Consider the following 23,359-nt stretch of genomic DNA (forward strand, 5'->3'; position numbering starts at 1 on the left):
GTAGTGAAGGGCGAGGGTCGAGGGAAAGGGAGCTTAGGGGAGCAGGAGATCTCAGCTGGATCAAGAACAGAGAGGGAGAACAAGGAATAAAAGACCATGATAAATGAAGACCACATGAGAATAGGAAGAAGCAAAGTGCTAGAGAGGTCCACAGAAATCCACAAGGATACCTCCACAATAGACTACTGGCAATGGTCGAGAGAAAGCCCGAACTGACCTACTCTGGTGATCGGATAGCCAAACACCTTAATTGTCGAGCTTGAAATCTCATCCAATGACTGAGGGAACCGAATGCAGGGATCCATGGCCAGGCCCCAAGTGGAGCCACAGGAGTCCAATTGGCGAGAAAGAGGAGGGTTTGTATGAGCGAGAATTGTTGAGACCAAGATTGGAAAAAGCACAGGGACAAATAGCCAAACGAATGGAAACACATGAACTATGAACCAATAGCTGAGGAGCCCCCAACTGGATCAGGCCCTCTGGATAAATGAGACAGTTGATTAGCTTGAACTGTTTGGGAGGCATCCAGGCAGTGGGACTGGGACCTGTCCTCGGTGTATGAGCTGGCTGTTTGGAACCTGGGGCTTATGCAGGGACACTTAGCTCAGCCTGGGAGGAGGGGACTGGACCTGCCTAAACTGAAATCTACGGGGCTGAGCTGAATCCCCAGGGGAGTCTTTGCCCTGGAGGAGATGGGAATGGGGGGGTGGGCTGGGGGGAAGGTGGGAGTTGGGGGTTGGGAAGGGGAGGACAAGGGAATCCATGACTGATATGTAAAATTAAATTAAATTATAAAATAAAAAAATACAACATAAAAAAAGATTTGGATGTACACTATAATAATTTCTGTAGATGATGAACCTCTGAGTCAAATTTAAGATTAAAAATAAGATCTTCATTAGAAAAAATAAATAAATAAAATAAAATAAAATTAATCCACTCCTAAAGGAACACACCCATTCAGTGAGAACAGTATTTACATTTTCTGAGGGCATGCACACAATGGTCTAATGACCTCCCCACAGGCCCTAACCTTTTAAAACAATATCACAGACTAAAGACCGGTTTCTAACATTGAACCTTTGAGGAACATCTTCAGACTACACTGAAATCAAAGCACAATGGTAGAACACAGATTCCTCCAAGAAATCATTTCAAGGGCTGGAGAAATGGCTCAGTAAGTTAAGAGCACAGGCCGTTCTTCCAGAGGACCTGTGATCAATTCCCAGCACCCACATGGCAGCTCATAATTATCTATAGCTCCAGTTTAAAGGGATCTGACACCTTCACACCAATACACATAAAATAAAAATTAAAAAAGGAAATCATTTTAAGTTCTCTCTGGAAAAAAAAAATTTTCAATACAGGCCTCAAAAACATTTCAGGGCTGGAAAGATGGCTCAGTCAGGAGGCTTACTTCAAAAGCTTGAGGACCTGACTTCAGAATCCCAAAACCTGCATAAAAGCCGGGGAGGCAGAGACAGAATTCCTAGGGCTCGCTGGCAGCCAGTCTAGCCTAGTCAGTGAGCTCCAAGCTCAGCAAGAGACTGTGTCTCAGAAAATAAGATAGACAAGCAACTGAAGAAGGCTTTTGACCTTGACCTCTAGCCTCCACAAGCACACACAAACCCACCTGCACGTAAACACATAAATGCATATATCACACACAAACACATATATACACAAACTCATATATACATAAACACATATATACACATAGACCACATGCACACAAAAATCTCAAAGATAATGTTTGTGTGACCAAACACTCAAATTAAAATACCACAAAACATTTAAAGGGAAAAGTTGCAATGAGCATGAAACAGAAAAATTTTGCAAAATCATATTCACAAAAGTTATACATATCAGAATCATGAAAAAATAAACATGTTTGGTTTAGAGATACAAGAGTGTAACGAAAGAAGTTTCCAAAAATTCGGAAAAATATTTAAGAGAACAACAAAAAATTGAAGATATAAGAAAGAAAAAAGACCCCAATTAGCAATTTCATATGAAAAATCTTTAGTCACAGAAAAACCATAAGACAGTTCATCATTACAAGTATAAATACGTGTGTGTGTGTGTGTGTGTGTGTGTGTGTGTGTGTGTGTGTGTATGGAGAGAGAGAGAGAGAGAGAGAGAGAGAGAGAGAGAGAGAGAGAGAGAAATAAACAACAAAAACAGTCTGACACTTAGGAGAAATTTGAAAACAAATAAATATGTAATACAGAAATCATGTTAAGTAGATAAAATGCAGTATAACAAAAACTTGTTCTTTTGTAAAATTTTCTTTATCAACTTTTAATGTTGAGTATTTTCCACTCATCTTCATGTAAAATGGCATCGGAATATGGGCATTTTCCCCTACCCCACAAGCAAACATTTTTAAGACAAAACAATAATGGTTGAGATTTATAGAAATGGTACAAATAAAATTGGCTAAAGAGCATACATAAGCAATTTCTCTTGATTAAAATAATTATAGTGAAAAATATTTTGATTCATCTAAACATGGAGAAGAATTCAAATTTCCATACCAGGATTCAAAAAGTGGAGCCCATTTGCTGTTATAAATAATGTTTTATTAGAATGCAGCTAGGCTCAATCCCTATATATTATCTGTGATTGATTTTTCCACATAACACGCAGTTAAACAATGACAGCATCCACAGATTAGCCACAGTGTCTAATGTAGTCAGCATACAGTCCTTTACAGGGAAGGTTACTGCAGGGTGGTCTTGCTAGAAATTATTATATTGAGTAAACTAGTGATTGTGACTTTTTCCTCCAATTACAGTGTGCATGCATCACTTCGTGCAGGTTCATTGTGTGTGCTTGGAGCAGAATAAAAGTCACTAGAGGCTCAAAAACAAAGATAAAAAAGGAATTACCTTAAAAAAATGGAACCAAAATCTGTTAACTGGACAACCCTTATGCATAGCATATCCATGCCTAATTGATCTAATTGATGATCTAGACATTATGCTTTATAGGTTCTGTGACCAAAACACTCAAGAACAACTTTAAAAAAGGAATAATTTGGTTTTGATTCACAGTTTCGGAAGGCTCAGTCTGTGATTGCTCATCCCCATGAACTTGGTGGAATCTTCTCTTCATATGTGGAAGAGAAGATTTTTTTTTCGAGACAGGGTTTCTTTGTGTAGTTTTGGTGCCTGTCCTGGATCTCGCTCTGTAGACCAGGCTGGCCTCGAACTCACAGAGCTCCTCCTGCCTCTGCCTCCCGAGTGCTGTGCTGCGATTAAACGTGTGCACCACAACTGCCCAGCAAGAAGATTAGATTCTGAAGCTCATGCCAGGAAGCAGAAAGAGGCAGGGAAGGCAGACTGGAGATCTCATACAACCTTTCAAGTCATGTTCCCAGTACCCTAGTTTCTCCAGCTGGACCCCACCACCTACCTCCAAATTAATGTCACTAACGTGAGACCAAAGCTTCAAAACGGGAGCCTATGGGGGATATTTCATGGTCAAATCATATTAAATATGGTTAAGAAAGGAATTATAAAATAGGAGACAGAACTAAGGACGTTACCATAGGTTTTTCATGCTTAGTCCTTTCCCTAGCTCATTGGTCCTTCTAGTCTCAGGAATACTTTTCTTTTCTTTTCTTTTCTTTTCTTTTCTTTTCTTTTCTTTTCTTTTCCTTTCCTTTCTTTCTTTCTTTCTTTCTTCCTTCCTTCCTTTCTCCTTTTCTTCCTTCCTCTCTCTCTCTCTCTCTCTCTCTCTCTCTCTCTCTCTCTCTCCTTCTTTCTTTCTTTCTTTTAACCAGGTCTCACTATGTAGCTAGCTCTCTGGCTGTCCTGGAACACACTATGTAAACCAGGCTGTCCCTAACTCACAGAGATCTCCCTGCCTCTGCTTGCGAGTGCTGGGATTAAAGGTGTGCGCCACCACCCCCAGCTATTTTCTTCCTTAATAAACTGTTTCTATTTCTAGTTTAAAAGAGAAGACTCTGAGGACAGTCCAGAGGGGATGGAAATGTGGAAATAGACTAAGGAAGAAAGAGGAAAATCTGTAGTGTTTCTTGCTGGAATTGCAGAAGAGAGCCAGCAATATTAGAAGAGGTTTTCTTCAAAGAAATAACAGTTGAAAATTCTCTGGGGTTAATGAAAAACAATTTACCATGAGTTTAGAAAGCAACAAAATGCTAAACAAATCCACACAATGAAGCCTCCCTTACCATCAAAACATTCAAGAGGAGCGAGAGGTGGTCGGGAAAGAGAGGCATTTCAAGCACCCAGAGAAGAGGGTGTGTCTCTGCAAAGAAAATCGTTTGCAACTGACTTCAGAAGCCAGTGAACACGATGTCTGAAGTCTGGAGAGTCTAACGTCAGGCTAGAACCCCGTCCCTCATGGAGCTATGCTTCGGAAATAGGAATAAAACCACACCACTGGCAAAACAAACCCAGGGAGCATGTGTTTTACTTACCACTCTAAGCCTTACAAAGTAACTTAAAGGAGGAGAGCTTTTTTTTGTTTTTGTTGGTTCGTTTGTTTGTTTGTTTTGGGTGCATAGTTCCAGGGGATATAGTCTATCATGGAGGGGAGGCATGGAGAAGCAGCTGGCTCTGGAAGGCAGGAGTTTAGAACTGTCCCTTCTCATGTACTGGTGGGTCAGGAAGCTGATAATGTGGGTCAGAAGTAGGAGCTGACTATAACCCTCAAAGTTCACTCCCAATAACCCCCTGCTGCCAACCAGGCCAAATGGCATAGAAGAGCTGGGATCCAAATCACATTCAAATCATAGGTAGTTTGCTGCTAACAGACTCTGAATATAAGAACCGTGAGATAATGTATCAGAAGTGAATACATCCCAGAATATCTGAAATGCAAGAGCAGTGAGTGAAAACACACACACACACACACACACACACACACACATGCAGCAAGTATATGTGAATGCTCACTACAAAATACAATAGCACCTAATTTGATAATTTTGTAAAACAAACAGCACTGTTAAACGATAAACAGCCAGGATCATATTTTTTTTAATATTCCATATTGTTTTTTAGGAAGAGGCACCAGCATGAGGTCAAATGCGGCGGCTCACACTTGTAATCCCAGCGGTTGGAAGACAAGAGGACTATTGCCAGTTCAAGCTGAGCCTAATTCTCATAGCAAGTCCCAGGCTCATCGGGCTATGTGGCAAACTCTATCTTAAAAAGAAAAGGGGGTGGGAGGCTGGAGGAGACACTGGTTAATAATTTTGTTAACATCAAAACATGTGGGAAAGATTCTATAAGACAAACTAAGGAGAGGGAGAGTAAAACATTTCACTTCCAAAACTGGTACAACAGCAGGAGGGTGTAAGGGAAGAGGAACAGAAAGGGGAGGGTACAGGGGAAAGGAGAAGAAAAATTAAATCTGATTAACCCGCTCAACGTAAGTACATACCCCTTATGAACCCTGATTTCAGCAGACACTTCTTGAGATAACTAACAAAAGTGTAAACCTGGTCTGGTTCTTATCAGGCTCATTTTAAAGGATAGTTATTTAAAATCAACTGTTAAAATTGCACAGTAGCTATATGTCAAGTTAGTAAAGGTTAAAATACCTTCACTATTGGCAGCACGTGACCCCTTGATAAGCAAAGAAAGGGTTAGAAGGCAGCGAAACTCTCCAACCACTGGGAAGTGATAGAAAGTCCCTAAGGTTGAAAAGTCCCTAGGGTAGAAAGTCCCTACGGATGCTGTGTCAGAAAATATAGCAAGCAGAAAGCTGAATGTGTAGACTGACCTTCAAAGAAGATCCTGACCACCAAGTTTCTGGCCTCAGCTCCTCACCCTGCCGGGTCTACGCAGACAAGCCAGAGCGTCCTCCTTGTCCACCCACTTCCGTCTCCATTCCATAGTTGCGGCACTGGTCCCTCCAGGTATGGAGAAAGACCTCTTGACAGTGTCATAAAAATGGAGTGACAGAGGTTACTAACGGCCTCTGGCATTTTACACAAGAATCACAGTGTTCGGCTGGGCTCACCACTACCCAGGCTCAGGCTCATTACATTTCCTAGGTAATCTTGCAGCTAAATGTGACCATGTGACTCAACTCTGATGAATGAGATATAAGCAAAAAAACCCGGTAGGCTATCCTAAAGGCCTCCTTGAAAGGGAGGAGGCCTACCCTTCCTCTGTCCTTCCTTTCTTCCTGTGCCTGGAGTGTGATGTGACTGCTGGAGCTTTAGCAATTTCCTCCAAGGGTTGCACACGTAGGATATGGGCACAGTGAAGTAAGCGGTTTGTTCCTGGAGCCTGTTTGAGAAAGCTCCGTCTCTGAATGACTCGGTTACTTCTATCTAAGAGAGAAAGAAACTTCTATTTTACATTTTCCTGTGTTGATATGAAGGCGGACTTCATCCTCACTACTACAAAAGCCTTCACTTTCTCTAGACCAGCACGTATTTCAACCAAGATTGTTTCCTTCTCCTGGACACTTTTGTAGGTTTCTGGTGGATCCCTCACTGGGACCCTCTGACCTACATCCCTGGGATGTGGTGACACAATCAAGTTTTCCCTTTGCACCATCCCACCTTCCCCTTTCCTGAAATTTACTCCTCTGCCCTCTGAACATGGAGCCCCTGGGCAGAGGTGATAGTTCCAGGCTTTCTCTATCACCATAGAAGGTCAGGTCTGGTTCCAGGAAGTACACACACACAATGAGAGATTGGGAAATCACATACACAAGCCATGTCACCACACTTCCTACCAGCTCTGTGACGCTACCAACAGAAACCTCTGGTTCCTAGCCTGGAGGGACACAGAGCCTGCTGTCTGTGCAGTGTCTGTCTGTCCGTCCACCCGTGAAGCACTGCATGTCCAGAAGACTTCAACACAGCTTCCTTGGGAAGACAGATTGGCAGAGGCTCACAGGCCAGGCTTCTTCACACAAATTCTGGTACAAATCCCACATCGATGCATTTTATGCCTCTAGAATATGGAGGATTTTCATGGACTGTGAAGCTGGAGTTCACTACTTCCTCTGAAAAGCCTCCATTTTTTTTTCTTTCTCGCTACTCATTTTAGTAACTTCTCACTAGTCTATCTTAAGGTGTCAGTCAAACTTCCTATTGCAGTGGCCTGTCTCAGAAACGATGAACTCCTTTGAGGTGTACATCTGTGGTAGAGCGCTGAAGAAAATCCAGCAAGTAGTTTATAGTGTCGAGAGATCTGCTGCCCTTGCAGTGGAGGAAGAAGAAGGAAGGAAATGTGACCAGAAGGGCATGCCCAGGGCTTGAGAGGGAATGTTCTAGATGCTGAGGAATACTGACATTATTATTGTAACAACATGTATAATGAGCATGTTACATATACACATATGTATTTATGATTTATTAATTTAGAAGTAAACAAAACAACAGGCACAAGACAATGCCTACATTCCATGGCCAAATCACCTGGAAACATGACTGGGCTCTGTGAATTGGGCTGTGAACTTAACAGAGTGAAAGAAGTGGATAGAAAAATAACTATCCAAGAGAGTCACAAGCTTTCCTGAAGACATCAGGGAATTGCTCTTGGGGTGTGTCTGGCTCCAGGGCACAGGAAACAGTGTGAATATGGCTAACAAGATTAACTGTCTGAGGGAGAAGCCAACTTGAGACCTGATCCTTAGACTCTCTGCCAGGAAACTCATGGGGAGCCCTGAGAGCAGACAAGGAGCCTTGACTGACAGACTCAGATGTGCCCGTCCTGGGGCAGGGTCCACTTGTCCCATCAGCTCCGGGACATGCAACAGTTTGCTAGATTCTTTCTATGGTGATTTTAAAAAGCAACCCTCAGATTCTGATCCAGTTCCTTACAGAGCTTGGATATGAAAAGAGAAAACGCTACCTCAGAGGGTCTCGCCGGTTTTGTTATGAAAGCAACATGGGCATATGATAACAAACAAGAATGAGATCTCGTATTTTTGGTTCATTTATCCCATCTGATCCTGACAGTCATTTTAATCCTGTCTGCAGATAGAGAGAAGCAGTTGCCAAGACTTAAATGCCAGCTCAACCTTAAACAAGTCATTATGCTTCTTTGGGCCTCAGTTTCCCCACTGAGAAGAGGAGAAGCTGAAGAACAATGTGCTGTAAAGATTGAATGTTTTCTGCCCCGATAGCATTGAGATAGCCCCTGGCACACAGCAAACTAAACATAAATGCTTGCTATTGCTCCTGCTTTGCAGACAAAAGAATGGGACCAGGATGGCAGGGCAGAATGGCACAGTAATAGTTTCACAGTTAGTAAATGGCAGCTGATACAACCCAGACATATCACACCTCAGAGCTCATAGGCTTATGCATTGTACTGTATAAACCGACAGGTGACTGTTAAGGTAAATTGGCCCATGAATCTTCTGGATCCTCTTCAATCTCAGGTTAGATATGCAGAACTAGGAAGTGTGCTTTCAGGCTGTGAAAAATCAAGCAAGACACTGAGGTTTTTGTCATCGAAGCCCAGTTCCCCAGCTGAGCCCTGACACTGGCCAGATGCAGCCAGCACTCCCTGGGATCACTGCCTGACAGCTGTTGCTGCTCATTTAACTGGCTACAGAACACTGAGAGTCTCTAAGGCTGCACTTGGATTTTGAATCATTGAGTTCTAGTTCCCAGCAATCTGCCAATTAGCAAATACAAAATGCAAATTCTTCTGTAAGCCCAGATAAATTCAAATGATACGGACCCTGTCTTCAGCTGGCTGTAGGCAGGAATCTTGCCCTCAAAAACTTCCCAAGCTCCCCAGGCTACTATTATACCATGTGTAAAGGGCCTGGGAAGTGGGAAACAGTCCTCCCCATCATACTCTGCCAGGGATCTCCCTGTTGGAAGTGCAGGTGTACAGGACTCCAGGTCTGTTCCTACCTCCAGCACCCATGAGGACCTCAGTTTGCCACATGTCCTCCGAGAAAATTTAAAGTCACTGTTCCATTCTTTGAGGTTCATGTCCATATTTTAATTGAGAGACAAATTTCATTTTTATCTGACCACATTCAAAATCAAATGGAAATAAATTTTCACTTTAAAGATTCAGGCACACTGATTCCCATAATTCATAAGTGGAACACGACATTGCTGATGTTTGCGATTTTGAAGGATACGGGCACTTTCGAACACCCCAGCATGTACTGGGACCACCGAGAGGGAACCTATCAGCCTGATAATCAGACATTGCAAGAAACTTGTGGCTTAAAAGCTTCTCTCTCAGAGAATAACAAAGCATAAGCTGGGCCTCATCTGCTTCAGACCCATCAGCCTCATATGACACATGTATGTGTGTACCTGTCTATATGCACAGTTTCACAGAGGTCTACAGGTAGTTTTCTGAATTGTAAATAAGAAACGAGAGCCAGGTGTGTTGATACAAGTATAAGAGCCCAGTGGTCAAGAGCAAAGCAGGAAGATCAGGAGTTCAATGTCATCCTTGGCTACACAGCAGTTTCAGGGCCAGCCTGGACTACATAAGGCCTTGTCAGTCAATTAATTAATTAATACCAGAAGATGGCCCAGCAGATGAAGTGCTTGCCCTGCAAGGAAGAAGACTGGAACTAGCATCCCCAGAAACCATATAAAATCCAGGTAGATATGACAGCTGCCTGTAGTCCTGGCTAAAGAGAGGCAGAAATTGGAAATTCCTAGAGGAAGCTGGCTAGCCAAAAATGGTGAGTTCCAGGTTTGGCAAAAGACTCTGTCTCAGCATGTTATAAGGCAAAGAGCATTTGAAAAAGACACCTAACATCAACCTTAGGTCTCTGTATGCACATGCACACAAATGCCGACACACATGCAAATACACATATACATATGCATACACCCAACACACACATACATGCACCCAAAAATACTAATAACAGATATTACAATAAAAAAGTAAATAAAGAGTGAAAAGATGACTGGGGATATAGTTCAGTGTCATAGTGCCTGCTTAGCATGTGCAAGGCCCGGGGTTCAATCTCGAGGACCAAAAAGAGAGAGAACGAGAGTGAGAGCGAGAGATCAGTACACTGGTGTTCTCTTAGGGGGTGAATAAAAGGTCCACAATTCAGCAGACTGAGGTATGTGTCACAGGTAATGACTGAGCTATTATTCTGAATGATAATTCCAGGCTTGCACTGAACACTTTGCCTAATTAGACTTCACACGGGGAAAAATGCTTTAATATTTAACAAGTATAATGGTGCAATCAATGTACACAAATCAGGCCTGATAAGGAGTATTGCTTATTAAAGAGAAAGACAGATGGCCATGGGAAAGGTATAATCATTAAATGTAAAATCTCACAGGCTCCAACTGTGAACACCAGCCACATACTTTAAAATTACTTCACCCACAGACACTTGATGCATTATTTAGTCCAGTCCTCATGCTCTGTCAACTACAGATACACCCACGCCATGGATTTAGTAAAATAACTTCATTCAAAGAGATATATCCTTGCTGTTTCTCCAAGCAGTCTTTTGTAAGCCGCTTTTGCTGATGTCACAATCCCAGAGAGTCAAGATGTCCAACATCTCTCCTGTAATCACTTCAGTCAGGTAATTAGCCCTCCTTTTTCATTACCTTCAAGAGCACTTAATATGTTGGAAGCCTTCCTGACTGTATGAGATCCAGCCTGCCACAAGACGATGAATACATAATTTGCTCATAGGTAACTCTTAAGAAAGCACACAGCAAGTGGAGATAGAGTAAAAACAGGCATAGTTACAAACTGTACGTAATAATAAAAGACTTACAAGCATGGTTCTCTGCTTTGTTAACCCAACTCAGCTTTACATCAGATACAGGGATCCTACAGAGTCATCTGCCCATTCACGAGCACTAACCCTGTTGATGACGGAATTGCTGCATTTGTTGACCTATCTGTATTTATGGAGAGCCTCATGTGTGGACATTCTGTGCTAACCGTACCATAGGCATTAGAATATATCGAAAATGGGGTGGTGGACTGGACTATGGTCCCTACACTCAGAAATCTACAGACTGACCTAATGATGGTATAAAGGCAACTAAAGTATCCATAGTCCTAGACCACGGTTAGTTGTTTGGTTTGGCTTGTTTTTTGACAAGGCTCATCAATGTACGTTAACCTTGAATTTACTGACCTTGAACTCTTGATCCTCTTGCCTATTCCTCCCTAGTGCCGGGATTACTAACATGCACCAGCATCTCTAATTTTATACAGGGGCAAAACTCGGAGATTCGTGTATGCTAGGCAAGTCCTGTGCTAACTGATCTACATCCCCCAGAACATTATTTTCACTTGTTAAGTATGGGAAACTTGGGATCAAATCTCTCTAGGCAGATGTGTTCAAATCTAGGTTCTGCCTACACAGTGATCAGACCCAACCGTCAGGAACTGTTTTCCCAGTGGTAAATGAATTCTATAATAATTGTTTCGATGGTACTTAGGTTACAGGAGATGTCTCTGATCATTCTGCACTCCGTATTTCAGGGGAAAAGTGAGACTTATTTTTAATTGGAAAGCCCAATCTTCAAGCCCTGACAATCCCCAGTGACACACAATCTATGTCTTTCCATATGTGCATTCCATTTTTGCCCCCAAACAACTCCTCAGAACTATTCTTAAAAATAAAATCTCTTTATTTTCAGAAAGATCATGGATTTTCAGTGCAGAAAACAAAGGGTTTCGCATTTAAACCACCTAACTACAAGTTGTACCATTGAAACCACGATCATTTTAGAAAGAGAGAGGGGTAATTTTAAAGTATTTAAAGCGCGCACACACACATAAGGATGTGAGTACAGGTACCACGTAAAGCCAAAGGTTTACATTGGTTTTCTTCTTCTATTTCTCCCCAGCTTATTTTTTTTTTTTTTTGACAAGTCCTCTCATCAAAACTGAAATCCATCAATCTCTAAATCTGGAGCTTACCAGTTTGTCGAATCTGGCTGAATGACAAAGATCTGCACTGTCACCCAGTGCTGAGTCACAAATACCCATGCTTGGGCTTTCTGTAAATGCTGGGAGCTGAACTCAGGTCCTCGTGGTTGCCAAGCAAGCACTTTACTAACTATTGCCCCAGCCTCCCATTTCCACTTCTGATGTTGTGAAATTGGCAAGAAGTGAAAACAGATCCTCGATGCAGACACTGAGTGTTTACCATCCAAGAGAACACATTCTATGCAGCACGAAGCCCCTCCTTTGTAGAACTCTGCTCCCCTGAACTTCTAAAGCCAGAAATCCTCCTTTGTTCATCTGTGTCAGCACCAAAACACTCAGCACACAATTCGCATCTGTAACTAGATTCCGAGAAACTTGAGGGCAGACAGTTAGCTCTGTCTGCTGCATTATTGTAGGAGCACCTAGAATTACCTCTAACCAGCCACCATGCTTAATAATGCTGCATTCTTGTCAGTAACAGCATGATGGAAGCAAACCACCTGGGTCTGTTCCTAACAACATCATGCTGCTTGATAGCTGAGTCATCTTAGACTAGTCCCTCCTGGCTTTCTGTATATCCGCAGCAATAGTCTGCAGAATGTCTCCACTGAGCTGGGACTTCTGCAACATACTGACATGAAACCAATGATCTCAGAAATATTAATGTTTCAATGGCTATAGTTTTACTAACCAATGGTCTCTCAATACCTCTAGCTTCAAGAATACTGTTGTGTGGACTCTGAAAGCCCTCTGGAAGAAAAACAACTCTTTCAAATGCACAGCGTGGCCATTCCAGATATTTCTAATCCATATGAATTTATTGAATGAACAAAGCCAACTTCATTTAAGCTTACTGTACTCATGCCCTAACTTTCGTTCTTTGGTGATGAAGAACAGCTGCAATCCCTGGCTATTTGCACTGTCATCTAGCCCCAAGAGTAGCCAACAACACCTCTCAGTGTTCTTTCCAGCCCAAGCCCAGCCAACACCACATCAAACACACACTTTCTCATGCTTTCAGGCAATTAAATTTACAAACCACTCATATCTACCTCCCTACTGCACCTCCCTTGTTAAAAATGCAAACACTCTCCTGTTACCCTTGACCACCAATAAATTCACCATTTTGAAATGATGAGCAGAAGTTGGAGAAATGCAGCCCTGATTCTCAATAAGCAAAGAAATTCTACATTTGGTTCATGAGGTTACTGAATGCTAACCTAGGTACACGGGTTACCAAAAGGCACTGTGAGTAATCTGAGTTATTTATGTCCATGGAAGTCTAAAGACAGACAGGAGACATTAGACATCCAATGCTGAACAGAAAGCCCTGGTCCCACTGCCGTCAATCAAAAACTGTGTAATGATACTATGAGGGTCAATCTTGACTCTTAACTTGACAGGACTTAGAATCAATCACCACGGTCACATTCCTCCAAGTATATCTGTGAGAATGTTCCAGAAAATTTAATTTAGTAGGAAAGATCCCTGAATGTTGCCCATAACATTCTAGGTATTGTGGTCCCAAAGTGAATGAAAAGGAGAAATAAACTGAGCATCAGCATCCACGTCTCTTTGCTCCCTGGCTGTAAGTGTAAGGTGCCCAGCCACCACATGTGCCCACCACTGTGTCTTCCCCACCATGACGGACTCTTCTCTCAAACTGTAAGTCAAAAGAAACCCTCTTCCTTCCTTGTGCTGTGTGTATAGTATCTTGTCATAATAACGAGGAGGTAACTAATCCTGGTACCCGGTATGGTTTTCTGGAACTCATTTCACTTATCACAGTGGCATATGCTTGGTGGAAATCCTAAAACATATTGGGTTACAGTAACCTAAGAACTGAAGACAATAAGAAAACTATCCAAGAGTAGAATTCAGAGACTCAAGGTCCAGGGCAAACATAGCAGTCTCCTAGTCTCCCAAATTTCCTCCAAAATAAAACTAGAGAATAGTTCTTATCTCTTCCATGTATGAAGCACCTGCCATGCAGAACAGAGGTTGCGTACATCTCCATTAATGAGCAAACCCCCATCATGAAAACCATGATGAGCTGATTCATATTCTAAATGAGAAACTAGAATCTAAAGAACTGACTTGCCTAAAATCACACAAACAGTCCAGATTTGAGCTTTGTGCAACCCACTCCACCTTCCAAAGCCTCGGTGTTAAGGACACTGCTTCTTCATTCCAGACATTGCTTCCCACGATTCCTGATTATCACCTGTCTCCAATTGTTTTCATTATGATAATCTTCCCCAAACCTGTGTGAACTAACTTGAATTCCACTTTAAGGACTATTCGTCTTTTTTTTCAAAGCTCTCCCTCTGTTGTGTTTTTAAAGCTGGCTTGTTGCTTTCATTTTAATACACTCTATGAATCCCATAAAAATGGGATTTTGAAAATTACAGCAAATTGCTCTAAATAAATGGTTCTCCAACCCAATTCTGCATTTATTTTTCCCCCACATTTTTAAAACCCCTGACTCAAGCTTCACTCCCACCTGGGCAGGTCCTGTTTACTTATTCACAGAAGGGTCAGTTTATGCCTATGTGCCATCACACAATAAATAACTCAAGGCCTCCTGCTCCGTGGCTGAGTGAGCTGGTCCTGAACTGTAATGATGCTGTAAAACCCACATTCCTGCCCCACCACACACAGCATCTCCTCTGCAAACCAAACAAAGTGGCTCATTATCATAAAACCACCAGGCACATCTTGGTAAAACCCACCCTGGTCTACAACACAGCCCACTATACAGGCTGTGCCAAGAAGACACACCCAGAGGCCCCTGTGGGTCTGGCTCCCTGCCACACAGTGAAGCAGACATGGGTGTCTCTAACCAAATCTCCAAATGGGAAAAAAAAAAAAAACAAGAGGCTCATTTCTTCTGTGATATCAACTAACTCTTGAAATCTCAAGTGGGAACTGGCAGAGAGCTAACAATTTGGATTTAGCTTCTTGCTGGCAGAGGATGCACCACCTTCAGAAAAGCCCCACAGTCAGAACCTAGGGAGCTAGACATGTCTATTAGTCGATACAACAAGCTGGGGGTGCAGAAGGGCTTCCGTTCTCTTGTGAGCTTCTGGGCAGTGCCTGACTGTAAGCTCTGTAACTCGGAACCATCAAGCCAGCCCCAGGGCCCTCAGGTACAAGCTGCCAAGAGTCAGCCTTGCTCACCCCTAAAACCTGAATATTTGCTGCTTAGCCTACCTCGAATTCATTTCTAACTTGTTCCAATTTCCCTAAACACTCTGTCGTTTTTACCCTCAAGCCCCAGCCTTTTTCAATATCATGGGCATCTACACTAAGCACTAAGTTGTCATGGGCTGCTAGAAATCAACCTCTTCTGGTCAGCTCAGAAAATGACAACATGGCCTAGGGACCCTAGGCTAATGCCAGTTCACAGATCATTTGACACCATTGCCAAGGCTGTCCCAGCTCCGTGGCAGGGAACCAGAGAGGAACATATTTTCCAAGAGTTGATTACATTCTACCTTAAATTTCAGGTATTATTATTTTCATGCTTCCCTGAACAGTCAGGACCAGATGGAAGAAGGAAGGGATCGGAGACCATGAGAGGAGATAGCTAAGGAGGAAAAAGAGGGAGGTACTGTCATTGGTACCAGGTACTTACAGTGGCATGACATTTTATCCGAGATTTCAATTAATTCTTGCAGCAAGTTCAAAATGCATTGTCTCCATTATGCATGCAAAATTCATACAAGGAAACTAAGAGGTGGGGGTCCAGGTACCCCAAGCAAGAAGAGATACAGCTGGGCTAACAAACCCAGCACTGCCCAGCTCCAAGGTATAAAACACACCTTCTTCCTGCATTTTTACCTCTGTGTATTCCCTGAATTACCTAGTGGGAAGCCTTTACATAACATGAACATGAGCACTTTGCCCAATGAATGCATGAATGGCTGGCCCCAGCCCTTACACCTTTGCATTTTGCAACCCACATATTTGATTTTGTCCATATCTCTTCTTATAACTTGCCTACAAAGTGCCTTGATAAGAAGTTAACCATCAGCCAGCCAGGTGGAGGTGGTGCATGCCTTTAATCTCAGCACTGGGGAGGCAGAGACAAGGGGACCTCACAGTTTGAGGTCAGCCTGGTCTACAGAACAAGTTCCAAAATGACCAGAGCTACACAGAGAAACCAAAACCCTGTCTTGAAGAGAAAAAAAAAAACAAGCAAACAAACAAAAATGAAAAGAAAGAAAGAAAGAAAGAAAGAAAGAAAGAAAGAAAGAAAGAAAGAAAGAAAGAAAGAAAAGAAGTTCACCATCACATAGGAATGTTATCTACAATATATGTTAAGCTACTAGGGAAAAAAAAATCCCTGGATGTACAAACATAAATAAAAAGTGCTGAAGCAGACACACTGATAAAACTGCATTTGTTATCTTGCTCTAGCCTGTCCAGAAATAGATACCAATACAATAACCTAATGAAAATCAATGTCTTAGTGTTTCATCGACCCTCAGAACCCTAAGACATTTTCCCAATTGCCAATTCAAGGAGTTTATGCTGGGGGGAAGGAACAGCAGAGGCTGGGGGAATTGCTCAGTTAATAAAGAGCTTGCCTACAATGCAAGCGTAAGGATCTTAGGTTGGTCCCCAGCAGCCACAGAGCATGCAGGGTGTAGTGGTGTGCACGAATAACACCAGTACTGGGGAGACACAGACAACTGAATCCCTAGGACTCACAAGCCAGACAGCCCCGCCTAACCAGTGCTTGATGGTTCCTAAGGAACAACCTCTGGCTTACACACATTTGCACATACACACACACACACACACACACACACACACACACACACACACACGGGGAGAGGGGTGCTGGGAACAGTAGGGGTTCTAGGTGGGAACCAGACAGACATAGATTAAGACCCAGTTCTACCACCCAACCTTACACAAGTATCATCTCCACAACCTTAGTACTCTCACCTGTAATGTGCAGATAATAACAGTGACCATAACTCAAAGTGGCTGTGCAAGCTAAAATGAGCATCTCATGCCCCATACTTAACATAGCATTAGCCAGTTTTATGATGGAAAGAATTACATTGTACTGAAGTATTATGAGAAAACTTCAATGAAGTACCTGACTTTGAAAGCATTACCAGAGGCACTAAATTCACTGAATCTTTGTCAGAGTATTTCAATGGCTAGAGTGATCTTGATCTACATTAAGAGCAACCCAGGCAATAATTATAATAAACACCAGCAGAGATACATACACATGTACATATACAACTTACTATGTGGTAGGCATTCTTCTCAGCACTTCTACAGACAACACTTCACACATGGCAGTGTAGAATGTGCCACAGGAGAGTCCAGCAGGGAGGTAAGGGGCTCTGAACTCTAACGAGCTATGTGTTTACCAGGCTTAGCCCAGGATGGTCAATCACACATGAAAGGAGTACCTAGCACTAAATTGTACAAGGACAACTCATGGGCTAACAGCAGCACCATGAAAACATACTGGCTAATTTAATAGCAAGTACCTAAGCTCAATGTGTGAAATCCCAGCATTCTGGAGGCTTAGGCAGGAAAAGGCTCACAAGTTCAAGGTCAGCCTCAGCTGCACTAGGAGACTTTTTCTAAAGAACACTTTCTTAAGTATCTAACAAAGGAGAGACAAGAAAAAAGTCACTTTTGAGGGTACCCAGGGCTTCAGTTTCAGAAACAGAATAGATGACGTTCCCGAAACCATCGGTGAAGATTGCCAAATTAAACTATGCCTTGGGAATACAAAAATCAAGGTTATCCCAATGCTCAGTATGAACAGACAGCTCACACCTACCTACTGTGCTTCCTGCTTCCCACTTCATGAACTCAAACGTCCTTGATGTGTGCAAATAAAACAAAGAAGCAAATGTGACCCCAGGATAACCAAATGTTTGGTTTTTGCATTGCCTAAAAACAACAGAAATCATCCATGCACCCTGTGCTGAGTGATAGGTTCAAAGAATCCTAGCTCATGGTTGTCATTTCCATACAGGTGGCACCTCCCAAATGCAGGTCCCTATAAAGGACTCCCAGGTATAAAGAGCCATTCATTTCCCGCACCTCCGGCAGGCATCCATAATCTTTGTCAGCTCGGGGCTCTTGCCCAAACTAAATCACAGCCCGCAGTAAGCTGTATGTCTGTCGCTCTGGCTGAGGCTCAACTTCCGCCTTGGGAAGAGGAAGGAGAGGCTAGAGGTGCCGAGCCCTTCCCTAGCCGGAGGTTAAAAACCTCTTCCGGTTCTAGAAAAGCATTCCTTTGTACAAACAGGATCTGCACAACTCTTTGATATGCTAGAATCCTAAAAGCAATCCAAAGAATTCCACCCAATGGGGGGAAGTGATAATAAAAATTATCTATGGCCTTCACAATAAAAGTTAGTTCTCTTATTTTGTGCCTCAGCCATGGACTGGCTGACCCTTCATAGAAAAACAACAACAATCAGATTTCCTTGTTTTCGAATCACACCGTGTGGAAATCAGAACCGGATGTCTGAAATTTTTCTGAATTCAGAAAGGCTCTGATAAATAAGAAGAGAAACCCTTTTGTAAGGTTTGGGGTCTCAGTCTGTTGGATTCTCTTACCTTAGTTGCCTTTTCTGTGCAGAATAAAGGTGTTTAGTTTCCCAAAATAAATTAAATCTCACTGGGAACCTGAAAATATTCTCTTATTTATTTGCAAACAATATGGCCACATTGGGGGTAATAATGCCTGTTTACATACACTGTCAGTATTGCTTCTACCAAATAACAAGTTATGTCTATGAAATAAAAGCACCTTCAAGTTGTTCAACAAATATTCTCAAGCCTGACTAACTCATTAAAATCAGAATTTACAAGTAAAAGAGCTTTTCAAAACTCATAGTTGGGTATGGTAGCTCATGGGGGATCACTGAAGATTTGAAGCCAGCCTGCTGCATAATGAGGCCCTACCTTAAACAACACTGCTCACACAGAAGAAAGATGCCCTTTAGTGCTGCATAGTAGAATGTAACAACACATTGTTAAAGGTAAGCTTTAATGCAGCACCAAAAAGAAAAAGAGGCAGAGAAGGGGGGGCGGGGGGGCTTCAACTGGCTACATAAAATCCCTTGAGAAGCGATTTATATTACTACAATACATTAATGCATTACAATGTATATGTAGGACATATACATAATGCAGCAAGTATCCATTTAGAAGAAAAAGCTATTTTAAGTACATTAAAAGATTAAGAAAATATGTTGCACCAAAAACAGATGGACTCACACACACATACACACACACACACACACACACACACACACACACACACGTATACAAAGAAAAACATTAAAATTCTACATCTGAGGGCTGCAGAGATGGCTCAGAGGTTAAGAGTACCGACTGCCCTTCCAGAGGTCCTGAGTTCAATTCCCAGCACCCACATGGTGGTTCACAAACATCTGTAATGAGATCTGGCACCCTCTTCTGTGTACATAAGAAATAAATAAATCTTAAACAATGCCTAAAGATTGTCTTTAAAAAAAATTCTACATCTGAATCATGTGTTTAGCTTCTAAATTTAAGACATCCCATATTTGAATATTATGATATATAAAGTAAAAAAAAAAAGCAATTTTTAAGTCTCTAAAGTTGTTTTTAAAAAGCCCACTGAATCCATCAAAGAGAAATTTCACTTCTTTTCAGTCCTTTGTTAAAAATTTTTATATACATATTCTTTTCTGGTGAAGGAATCTCAGTTTCTCTGCTATCTGAAAGGACAGAAGGATGGGAGCAAATGACAGCCCAGGGTGATCCAGTGTGCAGAGGAGGCCCCTAGTGGCGGAGCCACTGCTAGACCTCGGCTTTTACAAGTTTTATAAGACCACTTTATCATGAGGCCAAAATCAATAGGTAATAAAGTCTACCTGAGCTCAGCCTCTTTAGTACCTCTGTTAGCCTTAATATATGGTAGGGCTATAATTTACAAGCCCAAGGTCCTTTCACCAAGAATGCAAAAAGAAGAATGTGACCTGAAGAATAACTTCATTACACTGTGAATTTCAAACCAACAAACACTTAAGTCCTTATTACTCGCCAATATGGAGCTGGATGGCAAAGGGAAGCAGGAGAAACAGCAGTCATGCACAGACTACTCTTCCTTCTGTTCAGTGTGGTATCATCTTACTAAGCACAGAACTGGGAAACAGGAAGACTGGAAAGTCCAGTTCATCATCCCACATCCTCATGATGGATTCTCAACCAAAAGAAACCCCTGAAGCATTGCCTACCACCATCCTCCATAGTACCAACTCCTAGGTTCAAACAGCCAAGTAGGGCAACATCCAATGACCTTCAGTGAGAAATAGCCTCATGGATGTATTATGGATGGATGGATGGGCAAAAGATCACATAAAAGGAAGAATTACAAATTTTAAAGTTTTTAAGTGTCAAAACATATCTAAAAGTATTTAAAAAGGCAAGAGACAGCATTCAGGAAAGGGTCAAATGTTCTGAGCACTTAGAAAAAAATGTTATTTAATTCTCCAAATATCTCTATCATGTGAGTGGTGTTGCAACCATTTTGCACGTTAGAACTCTGGTATTGGAAAGAGCAAGTGACTGGCCCAGGGTCAGGCAGTTAAAAAGTAGGACAAGCCTCTTGGAAGACAGCTTTCAGGAACAGCAAAGCACAGTCTCACAGTGATATAAATGGGTGAATGCTGATTGCTTTCTGACAATAAAGTTTGCTTTGAATCAGAAGGCGGAGCTAGCTGAGGTTTTGGAGGACTGAGGAAGTAGTAAGGCGGGGCTTAGGGAGGATCTTGGCCCTTTTGGGTGGAAGGACAGAAAAGATAGGAAGTCTCTGGTGCTGTTCTCCGATCTTTCAGGTTCTTACCTCGATATCTGACTCCCAGCTTTTTATTGATAAAGAATTATTAGATAAACGCTTCAGGTGAATCCAAACATTGGATATTTTCTTTGAAGTTCCCTAATATGGTTTACAATGAGATCTGAGACAGGAAAATGGAGAGAATTAAAGTAATAATGGGTTATCGTGATTTGGTGGTTGCATACCTTTAATCCAAACACTCAGGAGACAGAGGCAGACAGATCTCTGATTTCTAGGCCAGCCTGGTCTACAGAGTGAATTCCAGGACAGCCAGGACTACAAAAAGAAGCACTGTCTCAGGAAAAAAAAATAAGTAATTTCTCGATTTGGAGTGGCAGCAGGTGTGTCCTAAGCTGCAAAATTCAAGCTTGACAATTGCACCAAGCTGAAAAAAAATGAATCACAAAAACCCCTTAGTGTTTTAAATAAATTCATGATTTTGTCTTGGGCTACATTAATAGCTGTTCTTCACCCTATTGCGCACCATAGGCTGCAGGTTGGACACACCCAATAGGTAGCTCAATGCAGAGGAAATGATTATACAGGTATTAATTTCCTGCAGTGGGTATGGCCCATCTCATCTATCCCCAGAATTGGCACTTTCTGGAAGCTCAAAGCGTGATCCCTCTATCAGAGTAATCATTCTTCTGTGTGTTCAGGTGACTTTTTACGCCTAGGGCACCAGTTACTCTCTGCCTTATACTTCTATTTCCACATTTGAAAGACTTCTCTCCACGTGGCCAAACCCCACAGTTTATTAATGCTCACAGTTCACAATAATTGGGACTCTCTTATATGAAAAGTGTTAACACAATCCAAGAAACCCTGTAGAATTACTGGGATTTACTAGACATTTAAATTCCCTATAAACATGGGACTGGAAGTTAGTTATCTTTAATGACATTTAAGTGAAAATTGTGCTAAGACGTTACAATCAGAATGAAAATGGAGTTTGCAAAAAAAACAGCCACCTTATCATTCATTACTATTTCATTTTAGCAACCACCGAGGCTCAGTGTTTGGGCATGTACAGTATTGTTAATGTCTTTTCCTCTATAATTTCAAAATCACAGACAACAGAGGTACAGGTGCAGGAAGTGTGGCAGAAACAAACAACTTTGCCTTCGCCCAGCACAGCTTTCCTTTGCCTCTGGCCTTCGGAACGCCCCACTGCCCCCCAAGACCATGCCCTGGGAGAGCTTCCCTCCACTCCTGGCGCATACACTTGCACCGGGTCACACTCAGATGGTGGAGACCCTCCGGATCCAGAGAGTCACCGTCGCCCTGGTACAACGCAGGAGATCGTGCTGCCCACGGGCCACCCTCTCCATCACAGCAAAAAATAATAATCCAGGAACAGCAAACTAGGGGTGCCAGCACTTGCCAAAGCTACTTTGAAAAAGGGGGTTTCTGGGTAGTAAGCCAGCAGCTTTGGACTCCAAAAGCGCTGGGGAAGCCGGGCTGACCACGGGGTGCGGCACTGGGGACCCTCTCTCAGAGCTGCGCTCGCGTGTCCATCTAGAGGCACCGATCCCGCCATCCACCTAGCACCGGCTACAGCGGGTAGTGATCACGGAGTCCTCCGCCCTAAGATAACAGTGATCCACAGGAGACCAGCGGTGGGGTCGTCCTCTACCACTGACGGAGAGCCAACCCTGAGGTCGCGCGGGCAGTGGCATTGGGCTGAGCGGACAGGCGAGCGGCAGCAACACAGCCGCACGCAGCCGGCCACGCCCGGCCCGTACTCCGGGTAAGGGACCCCTACTTACCCCAGGCAGCCCTGCAGACAGCCGGGCGGGGCTCCCGCTGCTAAGCTACTCCCGCCGCTGCTGCCGAACTTTCCCTCCTACCAGTCGGCCGAGGGCTGGGCTCCACCTCCTGCTCCGGCAGCCACGGAGCCTCCAGGGACTGGAGGAGGCGGGAGGGGGTGGGGGGGCAGCGCCGACTGAACAGCAGCCAAGCACAGTGCCTGCCTCGGGGTGGGAGCCCCCGAGCCCGCGGAGTGGAGGCAGCGTGGGCCTCAGGGCTGGGGTCGCGCCTGGCTGCAGTCACCGGATTCCACCAGGGCCCTTCTGCAGTGCGTCCGGTTCCTGAGCAGAGCAGGGCACTGTCACTGCAGACACCATGCGTGGAGAGCAGGGTCTTCTGCACCACGGAGCCTTCAAGCCTAAACTGATCACTGACATCCAGAGAAGTTGGTGAAAGGGACTACGACACTGCTGGAGGCTGTGCCCCAAGGGAGAGGTGGCTCAGTGTCTGTCCTATAAGTTTGCCTCATTTCCCCTACCCACTCCCCCACTCATCCCCCTGTGTCATTTGCTTTGCTAAAACTGCTCTAATTCCAAAGACGGCTTGCATCCAAAACTTTGTAAACTGTCCTCGAGAGAATTAATAAGCTAGTCGCCGTTTTTACTGCCCTGGGTGGTGGTGATAATGCCTTCATTAAGAAGCTCTTATTTACAGAAGACCAGAAACCCCTTTAACCCTTCAGCCCCACTGTGGCTAAGCGATGCCTACAAGGACCTCTGGCGGCCGTATCACCACATCAGCTCAGCTAAGATTTGTGGAAAATAGAAGAAAGAAT

General features: G+C 43.1%; 1 protein-coding gene across 1 annotated transcript in view; it reads right to left on the bottom strand.

Moving 5' to 3' along the window:
* Csgalnact1 (chondroitin sulfate N-acetylgalactosaminyltransferase 1) overlaps positions 1 to 22,657 on the bottom strand; it is a 332,858-nt gene extending 310,201 nt beyond the window's left edge. The window contains exon 1 of the mRNA XM_059244472.1: positions 22,545 to 22,657. The gene's annotated coding sequence lies outside the window, so the exon portion shown is untranslated. The remainder of the gene's footprint in view (positions 1 to 22,544) is intronic.
* Positions 22,658 to 23,359: the final 702 nt, after the last annotated feature.

This window comes from Peromyscus eremicus, chromosome 17 (genome assembly GCF_949786415.1).
Source record: "Peromyscus eremicus chromosome 17, PerEre_H2_v1, whole genome shotgun sequence".
Taxonomy (NCBI): Eukaryota; Metazoa; Chordata; class Mammalia; order Rodentia; family Cricetidae; genus Peromyscus; species Peromyscus eremicus.